Source organism: Hemitrygon akajei, chromosome 5 (assembly GCF_048418815.1).
Source record: "Hemitrygon akajei chromosome 5, sHemAka1.3, whole genome shotgun sequence".
NCBI lineage: Eukaryota > Metazoa > Chordata > Chondrichthyes > Myliobatiformes > Dasyatidae > Hemitrygon > Hemitrygon akajei.
Genome location: NC_133128.1, coordinates 125,307,886 through 125,322,650, shown reverse-complemented (window position 1 = coordinate 125,322,650; position 14,765 = coordinate 125,307,886). Strand labels below are relative to the sequence as shown.

The 14,765-nt window shown below is 43.6% G+C and overlaps 1 protein-coding gene across 6 annotated transcripts in view; it reads right to left on the bottom strand.

Annotated features, from left to right (window-relative positions):
* The window catches only part of map3k13 (mitogen-activated protein kinase kinase kinase 13), a 179,956-nt gene that overhangs the window by 81,441 nt on the left and 83,750 nt on the right, over positions 1-14,765 (bottom strand). The window contains exon 3 of one of the 6 annotated variants that reach the window (XM_073046404.1): positions 5,105-5,180. The exons of 3 other annotated variants lie outside the window; for them this stretch is intronic. The gene's annotated coding sequence lies outside the window, so the exon portion shown is untranslated. Of the gene's footprint in view, positions 1-5,104; positions 5,181-11,470; positions 11,516-13,279; positions 13,311-14,765 lie in introns of those variants that run through there. 2 more of the 6 variants (XM_073046406.1, XM_073046407.1) reach the window with 2 other exon arrangements.

Here is a 14,765-nt window from a genome sequence, read left to right as displayed (position 1 = left end):
TCATAAAGCCTCAACATTATATTCCTGCTTTTATATTCTAGTCCTCTTGAAATGAATGCTAACATTGCATTTGCGTTCCTCACCTCTTACTTAATTTGCAAATTAACCTTTTAGGAAATCCTGCACAAGGACACCCAAACCCCTTTGCGCCTTAGATTTTTGTATTTTCTCTCCATTATTTTATTGTTAGTTCTTGGTCCATACTTTCTCATTTCTTTACTTATACACTCAGTCATCACTTTATTAGGTACACCTGCTCATTGATGCAAATAGCTAATCAGCCAATCATGTGACAGCAACTTAATGCATAAAAGCATGTAGACATGGTCAAGAGCTTCAGTTGTTCTTCAGACCAAACATCAGAATGGGGAACAAATGTGATCTAAGTGACTTTGAAATGGAATCATTGTTGGCGCCAAACAGGGTGGTTTGAGTATCTTAGAAGCGGCTGATCTCCTGGGATTTTCATGCATATCAGTTTATAGAGAATGGTGCAATAAACAAAACAAACATTCAGTGAGCAGAGGTTCTGTGGGCAAAACGGCTTGTTAATGAGCGAAGTCAGAGGAGAGTGGCCAGACCAGTACAAGCGAACAGGAAGGTGACAGTAACTCAAATAGCCAGCTGTTACAACAGTGGTGTGCAGAAGAGCACCTCTGAATACACAACACATTGAACCTTGACGTGGATGGACTACAGCAGCAGAAGACCACACCGGGTTCCACCCCTGTGGCCACCTTTTTAGCTATTCCCCTGTACCTAATAAAGTGACCATTGAGTGTAAATCTGCCTATGATCTCATCTTACAGCACTCTATAACCCTACAAATCTTTGAGCTATCAATGTTCCTCCACGTCTGGTCCCGTGCAGTTTTGCCACATCCAGCTGTGTCTTCAATTGCTGAGGTCCTGTGTACTGGAACTTCTAGCCTAAACTTCTCTGATTCACTATGTTTTGTTCTCCACTCTGAAATCTACCTCTTCAACGATAGCACTCCCCATATGTGGCTGGGTGTCAAATTATTTTTCCCTGTCCACTTCAGAAGCAGCTTGGGACATTTCACTATAGACTACTGACTTCAGGAAGGTGAAGGAGGACAAATGTTCACCAGTCTACAGCAGGGATCGGTAGCTTTAAATTCCGAAGCATAGACAGGAAAGTTTATAAGTGGGAATAGATCTAGGGGACTTAGCCCAAGATTCAGGGGAATAGATTTAGGATGGAGATGGGGAAAAATTGCATCTCCCAGGGACCAGTGAATCTGTGAAATTCTCTGTCTAGGAATTCACGTCCTATCAAAGCATTACAGGCTACCTCATTAATCCAGTAGCACTCACATCTACAGCAGTGAGGTGCTTTGAGAGGTTAGTTATAGCTAGAATCAACTCCTGCCAATGCAAGGATCTGGACCCACTGCAACTTCCCTATCACCACAATAGGTTTACAGTGAATGTGATCTCATTGGCTCTTCACGTGGCCTTGGAACACCTGGATAATACCAGTACCAATGCAGGCTGATGTTCATTGACTGCAGTTTAGCATTTACACAATCATTCCTACAAGTCTGATCAAAAAGCTCCAAACTCTGGGCCTCGGTACTTCCCTCTGCAACTGGATCCTCGACTTCCTCACCGGATAACTACGGTCTGTGCTGATCAGAAATAACATCTCCACCTCACTGATACTTAACACTGACGCACCTCAACAATGTGTGCTTAGCCCACTGTTCTACTCTCTCTACACCCACGACTGTGTGGCCAGGCACAGCTCAAATGCCATCTATAAATTGCTGTTGACACAACTATTGCTGGCAGAATTTCAGATGGTGATGAGAAGGTGTACAGAAGCAAGACAGATTGGCTGGTTGAGTGGTGCCGTAGCAACGACCTTGCATTCATTTTCAGCAAGACCAAAGAATTGATTACGGACCAGAACGGGCAAGACGAGGGCACACACAACAGTCCTCATCAAGGGGACAGAAGTGGAAAGGGTGAGGAATTTCAAATCCTGGGTGTCAACATCTCTGAAGATCAGCATATTGACGCAGCTACAAAGAAGGCTTATTTCATCTGGAGCCTGAGGAGATGTGGTATGTCAACAAAGGCTCAACTTTTTACAGATATAGAATGGAGAGCAATCTGGCTGGCTGTATCACTGTCTGTTAATGGAGGGGGGCAGAAAGTTGTGAACTCAGTCAGCTCCATCATGGGCACTAGCCTGCCCAGCATCCAGGACACCTTCAAGGAGTGATGCCTCAGGAAGGTGGCACTTATCATTAAGGATCCCATCACACAGTTTTTTAAAAATTATGTATTGCAATGCAAGTACATTGACATTAAACCTGATTCTGAAATATATTTAAGACACAGAATTTTATTTCTAAGACATGCACACAGGGCCTCATGTGAAGGACCTCCCTTATTACTACAATGATGGCCTCCCTCATCAACAGTGCAATGTTATCTCCTCTTGGTTAATAGGTTCTTGATCAGTAAGGGTGTCGAAGGTTGCGGAAGAAGGCAGGCAAATGGGGTTGAGATGGATAATAAAATCAGACATGATGGAATGGCGACGCAGACTCAATAGACTGAATAGCCTAATTCTGCTTCTGTGCCTTATGGCGTCAGCATATTTCCTAGTTGGGTATCTGGAGTTAGGTGGCATTGTTTCAGAAGAAGGGGTTGCCTATTTATGACAGAGATGAAAAAGAATGCTATCAGTATTAATTGGGTGGTGAATTTGTGGAATTCATTGCTGTGGAGGCCAAGTCATCGAGTGTACTTAAGGTGGTAGGTTTTTGATTAGTAAAAGCATTGTAGGTTACAGGGAGAAAGCATGAGAATGTTGAGAGGGAAAGTACATCAGCCATGATCAAATGGTGGAGCTGAAGGGCCTAGTGGCCCAGAAGCTCTCAGTGGCCACCCATTTTAATTATACTTCCCATTCTGATATGTCTATCCATGGCCTCCTCTACTGTCGCGAAGAGGCCACACTCAGGGTGGAGAAACAAAACCTTATATTCAATCTCGGTAGCCTCCAACCTGATGGCATGAATGTTGATTTCTCAAACTTCCAGTAATGGCCCCCCTACTTCACCATTTCCCATCCCCTTTCCTCTCTCTCACCTTATCTCCTTGCCTGCCCATCGCCTCCCTCTGGTGTTCCTGCCCCCTTTTCTTTCTTCCATGGCCTTCTGTCCTCTCCTATTGGACTCCCCCCTTCTCCAGCCCTGTATCTCTTTCACCAACCTCCCAACTCTTTATTTCATCCCTCCCCCTCCCAGTTTCACCCATCACGTTGTGTTTCTCCCTCCCCTCCCCACCTTTTAGATCTACTCATCTTTTTTTTCTCCAGTCCTGCTGAGTTCCTCCAGCATTTTGTGTGTGTGTGGCCTAGTTCTGCTCCTATTTCTTATGGTCTGGCACTATAATGGAATGCAAGGAGCTGCAGAGAGTAGTGGACTCAAACACAGTGCATCTTTCCCCACTATCGGTATATACAGGAGGGACTGCCTCAGGGCAACATCCATCAAAGATTTCCACCATCTGCGCCACACCATTTTCTCACAACTACCATCGAGCAGGAGGTACAGAAGCCTGGATCCCCACACCACCATGTTCAAAACAACTACTTCCCTCCAACCATTTGGTTCTCCACCTGACCTACACAAACTAACCACAGCACGACAACAATTTTTATCCCTTTGCTCTAAAATGGGACTTTATGTTGTTCTATTTGTGTTTTTCTTGCAAAAATTACATATAATTATGTTTATATTTTTCTGTGAATGCTGCTTGCATGACGCTGAGTGTCTGTGTTGCTGCAGCAGGTACATTCCCACTGCCCCGTGTATACATGTACTTGTGCATATGGTAACGAACCTGACGGACTTCAGGATATATTCAAGTTACTGAAATTGCAATAAAGGCTGAAATTATTGGTGCCAAATAAATGCAGATTGCTCTTGTTATCACATCTAGCACTTCCTACAATCACCCCAATCTAGTGAGAAAAGATATGAATTCACACTGTCGCTGCCAGGTGTGGACAGAATTAGGCAGAACTCTGTTGTAATCTTCCCACAAACAAAATATCCAACTGACCTTCAAGTGAGGTAGAGATATCCAAGAGCTTTATGTGGCTACAGACCACGTCCCAGTGATGAAACAAACCAGTACAACCTGTCAAGTCTGGAATTTCCACGTACAGAAAATAATGCAACTATTTTCGAAACCAAAATACAAATCTCATTGGTTACCATCATGTGATAGCCCTGACAATTGGCTCATGTTTACACTCAAGGATTTTTGGACTGCAAACAAGAAATTCAAGCTAACATTAATCTTTGCGATTCAAAACGTGCTACGAATTTGCTGAGTCCTCTGCCTACATTCCTCAATGTACTGGCGCAGTGAAGCTATTTACTGAACACAGCCCCTTGCATTTTCGGCATCTGACAGATTGACAGTGGACAAAGGCAGAACTACATGGAGTGACCTCAACATGCTCTTGCACAGACAAAAAGAAACAATTGATTTTTTTTAAACCAGCTTTTTTCAACACATCTGGCCATTCCCAATTTCTTTTTAACTGGTCTTGGAGGAATCTTGAGGCAAAGTGCCCATTTCAATATGGGACATGGGCTGGTCAGGCTGCATATAGAAGGGACCCACATTAACACAGGCCATGATTCAAGGAACCCTCTCCTGTTCTTTACACAGGAGAGGCTACATGGGTTTCTGTGCCCATCTGGGAAGGAGATGAGCAACTAAGTCTCATCCAAAAGGCAATATATCCAACATTACATAAACATGTCAACTTGAAGTGGGTGGGTGGAAGGAAGAGAGACTGGTGAGATCAAGAGAATGAAACAGAAGGGAGGAGCGGGAGGAGCACGGGAAGCCTCGCACTTCCAACCCTACGTAAGGGCTTGGTATGAGTCATGGCCTCAGACAGATGACGCACCACCGAAACTCTCAGATTGGATCTAAAGAAAAATAAGGTGGTGACAAGCTGGTCTCCGTGGCAACAATTAGGATGAAAAAGCTGTCATTCTTTTACAATCTTACTTAGATATGTTGCATATGCTTAATGCAACACTCACCCTGTAAGAGGCCTTTCCCTCTGTGCAAATGAAGCACTGGTCTGCAATTAATGTTAGTTCCACAGGAGTGATGTATCTGAAGAGACATTTTGGGTTCAAATTGGTAGCTCAGATTTGTAGCAAAGAAATATAAAGTGATCCACATCTCAGGAATATATTGAATATTCTACTGGCTGGAATTTCAATGATTCACATTCAAAGTTCAAAAATCAAAGTAAAATTATCATCAAAGAATAGAGAAGGTCACCATATACTACCTTGAGATTCATTCTTACTTGTGGGCATTCACAGTAGGTACAAAGAAACACAACAGACTCACTGAAAAACCACACACAATGACCAATGTGCAAAATGGGCAAATACAAAAATAATAACAATAATAAAATTCAGAACATGTGCTGTAAAGTCCTTGAAAGTGAGTCCATAAGTTGTGGAATCAGTTCAGTGCTGAGGTGAGAGAAGTTATCCACACTGGTTCAGCAGCCTGATGTTTGTAGGATGATAACTGTTCCTGAACCTGCTGATGTGAAACCCAAGGCTCTTGTACCTCCTTCCTGTAGCACATATAACCTCGGCAATAAGGTTGAAACTTTGCAGCAGTGACCATCACATAATCGTCCAGGATTTCTGATCGCATTAACGAAGTCCAACACAATTTCGAGCCCATGATGATTTGAAATGTCACTAACAAAAGACATGATCCAGCTCTTTAAGGTCAGCTTTATCTCCTCCTTAAGTTGGTAATTTAGATTCTTTGGTGACTGGTTTTTGACCTTCATGTAAACTTCCAGCAGTGAGCCTTGCTCATCCATAGTCTGGCCTGGTCCAACCACGGCCAAGAAAACTTGCCAACACCTCTACTTCCTCAGAAGGCCAAAGAGAGATATATCATGCCTTGGATTGGCAACCACTATCTGTGACTGCAAGAAAGCGTGGAGTTACACTATACTCATACTCTGGATTCTATACTTGTTGCTGCCTCAGTAAAGCAGCCAGTATTATCAAAGATCCCACCCACCCTGGGTATTATCTCTTCTTCCTATTCCCATCAAGCAGATGATACAAAAGCCTGAAAGCATATACCACCAGGTCCAAGGACAGCTTCTGTCCCACTATTAAGAATATTAAATGGTTGCTCAGCACAAAAGATGGACTCTTGACCTCACAATCTACTTCATTATGATCCTGCACCGTGTTATCTACCTGTACTGCCTTTTCTTTGTAGCTGAACACAGAACATAAAATATTACAGCACAGTACAGGCCCTTTGGCCCAGAATAATGTGGCTATCTTTTAACCTACTCCAAGATCATTCTAACTCTTCCCTTTTTCATAACCCTCCATTTTTCTATCATCCATGTGCATAACGAAGAGTTTCTTAAATGGCCCAAATGTATCTGCCTCTACCACCACCCCTGGCAGGGTGTTCCACCTTTCTCTGTATAAGGCACTTACCTCTGGCATCCCCCCTTTATATGCTTCTCCAATCACCTTAAAGCTATGCCCCTTATAATAGCTGTTTCCACACTGGGTATAAAAAGTCTCTGGCTGTCCACTCTATCTGTGCCCCTTATCACCTTATACACCCCTATCAAGTCATCTTGATGGAGGTGTTGCACTTTATCCTGCACTCTGTTATCGTTTCACCGTTTACTACCAATGAACAGTATGCAAGACGAGCTTTTCACTCTGCCTCAGCACACGTGACAATAATAAACCAATTCCCATTCCAATTAACTGTGGAATGCACTGAAGCTGGACCTCATCCAATGTCACAACTACGTTTTGCCGTGGGACATACTGGGAAAAGAGAGGCGGAAGCGCCTGGCTAAATGTTTGTTTCCTGACGATGCTTCAACCTCTTGAGTGGTGTGGCCTTTTAATGCCTCCAGTCATAAAGGTAGTCAGGTTTTGTTGGTTGTACGTCAAATAGAGAGCCTGATCACACATAGAATATAAATAAAATAAGATGAAGTATCTGTGTAATACCACAAACACAGAGCTAAAAATTGCACTCCAGTTGTGTACAGATTTATTTTTGAACATAAGATGTTGCAGTTTTATAAACAGTGTGTTCCCAATGCTAGGTATGACAAATTTTTCCAGACTTACAAAAGTTGACCCAAGTTTTACTATTTTAAGTTAGCCTGCATTTCACAAATCGCACCGAGTGTAGAGTGCAGAATCTGGTTCGTACTCCTCCAAAACGATCTTCCTCTGGTCACGGACAAATCCATCTTTATAAGAAGTACAATAGTATTCAGGTTATGGTTCAAACTGCAGTCCAGAAAATAATCCACTTCTGAGCTGAGGATGGTTATGATGTTAATGGGATATAATACTAAGTTTGCCTATATGGGCGAAGCTTGTTATGAGCTAGATCAGAGTATCCCAAAGGCATTCAGTTCAAGACCGATCTGGGATTTAATCCCTCTAAATCAGAAAAATTATGTAGGAAATTCAGTCAGTGGAACTGACTGGTCTTCTGCTGTTGTAGCCCACCCACTTCAAGGTTTGAAGTGTGTGTTCAGTGACGCTCTTCTGCTGCTGTAACACATGGTTATTTAAGTTACTGTCATTGTCTACCAGCTTCAAGCAGTCTGGCCATTCTCCTTTGACCTCTCGCATTATCAAGGCATTTTTTGTCCAGAGAAATGGATTTTTGATTGGCGTTTTTGCACTGGTCTCTGTAAGCTTTAGAGATAGTTGTGCATGAAAATCTGAGTATATCAGCAGTTTCTGAGATATTCAAACCATGCCATCTGGCACCAACAATCTTTCCATGGTCAAAGTCACTTAGATCACATTTCTTCCCCTTTCTAATGTTTGGTTTGAACAACAACTGAACCTCTTGATCATGACTACATGCTCTTATGCAGCGAGTTGTTGTCACGTGATTGGCTGATTAGATATTTGCATTTACAACCAGGTGTACAGGTGATCTTAATAAAGTGGCCACTGGGTGTAAACCATCAGTCAATTTCTCTCGAACATAGAGTCCTCTCCTGCATTATGGGGTTGTTGACAATTCTAAAAAAACTTTTCTCTCCCTCTTTGCTTTTCTTTCTTCTCCCTTGGGAGGAAGGGAGGTTGCTCCCTCCCTCCCTCCATCCTCCCGCAGCAGGAGCTGCCAGCAGTTAAAGGTCAGCCTTTGATAACAAACCTGGCCAGAGCAGCTGTTAGGGACAGTTAACTACTGTAGATCGCCATGGTTGGTACGTTGTCCTGTGAGGGGCTGGTAACCTTTCTGCACTAGAATCCTCAGCAGTTTTCCAGGAAATCCCCGAGGGAGGATCACAGCCAGCCTGCAAAGACTAATATATTATTTACTTTTGCAGCCATCAAGGAACCAGGATTTCTCCAGGGAGATGCAAAACCTGGACTGGAGTCATCCTTTGCTGGATAATTACCTTGGCTGGGTAAGGTGAAATGGAAGTACACCATCTCATATCACACTCAAAAGAGACTATTCCCTCTGAAATAAGGATGTTACGTTCAGCCAGAGGTCACGAGAAACACCATTTTAAGCCAAAGGTCCTACATTCCAGCGGGACCATTTTGACACTGAACAAAGCGGTGCCCTTCAGGCCACACTGACCATCCTACCCATCTATACTAATCCTACTTGCCTGCATCAATTCCATATCCCTCCCTTGTTCATTCACGTACCTGTCTGAATTCTTAAATGCTATTTCGGTCCCTGCCTCTGGCAGCTCATTCCAGATACCAACGACTCTTTGTGTGGAAAATTTAGCCCTCAGGTTCCCCCTCACCTTCAATCTACACCCTTCTTTTAGACACGACAACAGAACAGACCCTGGCTCTCTCCCGATCTATGCCTTTCATAATTTGATGAACTCCCATCATGTCACCTCTCCTGCTCCCAATCCTGGCCAACATTTATAATTCAACCCACATTCACTACAAGTTTACGTTTTTTTGTAGGATTCACACCAATGATATCAAAACGGGATTTCACTGGCTGGGTAATACTGCAGTTATGAAAGGTACAACTAAAATCCAAGAGTTTCTTTCATCCTGGCATTAATTAGGATTTGGGATAATGGGGTGACGAAGTTATACAAGGCAAAAGAACGATCCACCAATGACACCTTTCACTACCTTCATCCTGAAGTCAACGTGATTTTCACATCAGCGTCCATCTGACAAGCAGGAATAGCCACCCAGTCCCTTAAGTGGGATTTATTTCAAACCTTAACTCCCCACTTTCAAATCTTGTCTAAGTGGTTTTAGTGAGGCATCTAACAAGGTCACATGTAGCAGGCTGGTCCAGAAGGTTAAGGCACATGGGATCTAAGGCAAGCTGGCTAATTAGATCTAAAATTAGCCTGGTGGTAGGAGGCAAAGGGTAATGGTGGAAGAATGTTTTACTGATTGGAAGTCTGTGACCAGTGGTGGAGTCTGCAGATTGCTGCTGGGGCCATTTTTGCTTACATTTACTCCAATGTGAATGTTGGAGGTATGAGTAGTAAGTTTGTGGATGAAGTGAAGATCAGTTTGTGGATGAAGTAAATAGGTTGTTCTAATGCTAAATGTGTTTGTGGTAGCCCATCCACTTCAATGTTCGATATGTTGTGCATTCTGTGGTGCTCTTCTGCACACCACGGTTGTGACACGTGGTTATTTGCGTTACTGTCACCTTCCTGTTAGCTTCAAGCAGTCTGCCTATCCTTCTCTGACCTCTATTAACAAGGTGTTTTTGCTCACAGAAATGCCACTCATTGGATATTTTTTTGTTTTTCGCACCATCCTCTGTAAACCCTAGAGACTCCCAGGTGGTCAGGTCATTGTAATTTGCCCTGCGGTTAGGGTAGGGTTAAATAAGTGGGCTGCTGGGCTAGAAGGGCCTGTTCTTCGCCGTTTCACTAAATAAATAAATGGTGGATGCTGCTGTCCTGTGGTAGTACTCCTGTAGATGTGCTCGAAGGTGGGGAGGGTTTTTCCTGCGATGGACTGGGCTGTGTCCACCACTCTTGGTAGGCTGCTTACAGGACCTTGGTAACAGCGCAGTCACAATAATGGGTTTAAATCTGTGCTTTGAAGGCAACAACAGCCTGTTCCGCTAATAACACAACCTTCCATCGCTCAAAGTTTCTTAGGAACGTAACTATCATGTTTAGAGCAGAACTACAAGTAGAAAGGATGTGGTTGTGCAGATGAGATTCACCAGGTTGCTGCCACTGGACTGGAGGACTTTAGTTAATTATTTTTAAATAAAAACACAGTGATTGATATCTAGCACTCTCTACCTAAAGAAGTGGTGGAACCAGATACAACCACGAACCTTCAGGAGCTATTTAGACAGGCACTTGAGTAGGCAAGACAACAGGATGAAGACCCACTGAGGGAACATGGGATTAGTGTAAATGGACAAAGCGTTGGCACACACAACTGGTGCACTGCAGGGCCCGGTTCAGTGCTGTATGACCCTTTGACTTTATTCCTGTTTCCTGCTGGCCCACAGTACCCTTTCATTCCTGCACTTTAACACAGCTTTTTTAAAAATGTTCAAGAGCCCTGATTTAAAAAAAATAAAAACACAAAATGCTGGCAGAACTCAGCAGGCCAGACAGCATCTGCAGATGCTAGAAATAAATAAAAACATTTTATTTACTGATACACCACTATTTACACCTAATTTACTGCTTTTGAACCCAAAGGACTCACAGCTCACAGAGTCAACAGAAGCTTTTCAGCTTGAGTAGGAAATGGGGGGGTTGGGGGATAGGTTCCAAGGTCTCTCTTCCCCAGAAATCTGATGATCCATGAGTTTACTTAAACCATAAGACATAGGTGCAGAATTAGGCCAACTGACACATTGAGTGTGCTACGCTATTCCATCATGGCTAATTCCCTCTCAACCCCATTCTCCTGCCTTCTCCCTATAACCTTTGGCACCCTTACTAATCAAGAACCTATTAACCTCCGCTTTAAGTATACCCTATGACTTGACCCCCACAGCCGTCTGTGGTAATAAATTCTACAGATTCACTCCCTCTGGCTAAAGAAATTCCTCCTCATCTCTGTTCTAAAGGGACATCCTCTCCATGTTCATTGTGTCTTGGTTTTTCAATATTGAATAGGTTTCAGTGAGATACTCCACCCGCCCCCCCCCCCCCCAACATTGAACTCCAGTGAGTACAGGCCCACAGCCATCAAATGCTCATGTTAACCCTTTAATTCCCAGACCCTCCCCAATGCCAGCACATCTTTTCTTAGATCAGGGACCCAAAACTGCTCACAATACTCAAAATGTGGCTTGACAATGCATCTGTACTCAGTATATGCCTAAACATTTAAAAAAACAGATTGTGTCCCTGACTGCAAATAAAACCAAATTCTCACCTATTCCTCGAGTTGCAATCAGCGGAATTTTCCTGAAACTGCTGCTCATGTTCAGTTTGTAAAGACAGCTGCAGCTCTGTACTGCATTCATCAATGCCTCGGACAGAAGAGGAAAAATGCCTTGAAGAGGTGCATGTGACGGAAAGGGGTCGGAGGGGGGGAGGGAGGACGGACCGAGGGGAGTGTGGTGATGGCTGGTTTGAAATTTCATGCGGCAGCGCACTGGGAAATCAGTGTAAACTCAAACCTTTGTCAGCCCATTACTGCGGCCTGGGGCAACCTGATCCGCTGCTCGTCTGTCAGGGATAATGGATAATCAGATTGCAGCAGGGCGACTGCAATCTGAAACCAGCAGGTGAAGAAAGGAAAGTAAGACACAGCAACAACACTGGCCCCACTATTGGGAATCCAGATTGTGTAAATCTCTGAGAAACAAAACCTTGCATTGACGTAGCGGCCTATAACACAGGGAGCGTACCGGGGAATAATCAGACAGATGATCAAAGGTTTTTATCAAAGGAATAGACACTTGTATATTCCAAAACATATAAATACATACACTTCTACTGAGGTACATACACATGCAAGCATTCAGCAATTCATTGCTGTAACATAGGTTTTATGTCTGACTTGGAATTCAATTCCAAATTTCAGAGACTGATGTCCCAACTTTCAAGGAAACACTACACTGAGATCCCATCTCCTGAGCAGCTTGGATGCAGCTCTTCCTCGCAAGTTGACAGAGCAAGGTGTAATACTGAGGCATTATAGGGCATTGGTCAGACTGCACTTGCAGTACTGTGAGCAGTTTTGCACCCCAAATCTAAGAAAGGATGTGTTGGCGTTGTAGAGGGTTCAGAGCCAGTTCACGGGAACGATCCCAGGAATGAAGGAGCATTTGATGGCTCGAGGCCTACAATCTCTGGAGTTTAGAGAATTGTTGGGGAGGATCTTACTGAAATCCATCAAATATTGGAACGCCTAGATAGAGTGGATGTGGAAAGGATGTTTCCTATATTGGGGGGTGTCTAGAACCAGAGGGAACTGCCTCAGAATACAAGTATGTCCCTTTAGAACAGAGATAAGAAGGAATTTCTTTAGCCAGAGGTTTGTGAATCTGGAATTCATTGCCACTGATGACTGTGGTGGTTTAGTCACTGGGTATAATTAATGCAGCTGTTGATAGGTTCTTAATTAATCAGGGCATCAAAGGTTACAGGGAGAAGGCAGGAGAATGGGATTGAGAGGGATAATAAAACAACTGTGAAGGAATGGCAGAGCAGACTTGATGGGTTGAATGGCCTAATTCTGCTCCTATGACAGGATTTTTTGCCAAATCTTCTCTCTTCCATATTGATCATTGGGAGTTCTGGACAGTCCAAAACTCAATACACAAACATACCGTTCCTCGAGATTCATGTATTGGATTAAGTGGTTTGTCCAGCAGAACAAGAAAGTAATGCTCTTTACAAAAGCTTTGGCACCTTGGTCCTAGTTTAACAATAAATTCCAGTTCAGATTCCACAGCATTCAAAAAATTACTCTATTATAATGGTGCATTTCTGATAACACACCAGTGAAGGATAAAATGATTTATTTACAAGAATGGATTGCACATGCTGGGCATACATTCCCTGGAGTTTAGATTATTAAGAGATACTGCAACTAAGATTAGAGGATTTAATAAGGTGGCTATAGGGAAATTGTTTCCTCTGCTGGGACACAACAGATCTAAAGGATCTTAAGCTTAAAACTAGAGTGGTGTGATGTTAGGAAACACTTCAATCAGATAGAAATTGGGATACTCACCACCAAGAAAACCTACCGAAGTCTTCGAAATTCAGATACCAGACCTTTGTTCGGTAAGACTATTAAGGGATAGGGAACAAGGCTGTAATTGGACTTATGATTCATGCTGAAAGGTCTGAACAACCATCTGCTGTGCTTATGTATTAAGTTATAGTTTTTAATATGACACACAAGAGATGGAGCAGTTTAGTCTGTAGGCAGTGGAGACAATCTGCTGCACAATCTAGCCACAAATGTGGGTCTGCTGCTGGAATCTCCATTAAATCCAGAGCTAACCGTTTTACTTGGAGAACAGCAGTCTAATATCAAACAGTCTTGGGTGGTCTACAGTTCCACATTTAGTCTGCGCACTAGACTGCAGGATAGTTTGCCTTGGAGGTGATGTAGCCTAAACTCCCTGGAATGACATTGGGACTTCAGAGGTTACATTCTAAAAGGATGGCATCGCGTGAGTTTAGAAAATTTAGAAGGTGATCTGATTGAGTTGATTAAAATATTAATCATTGGGTGCAGAAAGGATGATTTGGGCTGCCAAGACATACTGTATCAACACGCTTCAGATTCATTTTACTTTTCACATCAAAACATACAGTGAAATGTGTCGTCTGCATGAACTACCAACATAGCCCAAGGCTGTACTGGGGCAGCCCACAAATGTGGCCACACATTCCAGCTCCAATAGAGCATGCCCACAATACTCAGTGAAATAACAGAACACACCAAGCAACAAAACAGCAGCAGCAACTCTAGCTTCTCTCCTCCCTCCTACCTAACCACACACCTACGCACATACTCAGTCCTCTGACCCCAGCACAGACCATCTCCGGCCTCTAGCCTCCAGCAGACTCACAGATTTGTAGCCTTTGACTTCCCCAGTGACTCTGACCATCAGGCCTTGACTTACAAATTTCCAATCAACCTACGGACCTCGATCTTCAGTGTGGCCCCAGGATTCGCTGATGACAACGACTGAAGACATCAAACACCAGACCCGCTAATGACAGGACACCAAAGTCTAGGACTTGAATTCTATTCACAATGATTTGCTTAGTGGAGGGTGAGATATAGGGGGGGGGTCACTGGCCCTTGTGCCTCCTGCCTGCACAAAACTTTGATTTTTGAACCCGGCTGACAACTCACTGACCTGGGGGAGAGGTGCATCAACCCTTGTCCTCACTGCTCTGCTGGCCAAACATCTGACCATAGATGTCCTTCATCACCATCCACAACGCAGCCTTCAAACATGGAGCAGAGGCCTAGACTCTGGCCTGACCGCTAATTTCCCCACAACCCTGTCCCTAAACCGGACCCGTAACTCCCCTTTCTGTCCCCAAAACCATCCCTAACAACCTAAAAAACAACTAAGTCTTGAAGAACATTTGAAAAATAGTCTCCAGGACAACAAGCAAAAGGGTAGCTGGGACCCATGGAGAACCATTTCATCCCCTTGAGTATGCAAAGTGGAGGAAGGAATATGGGACACTAC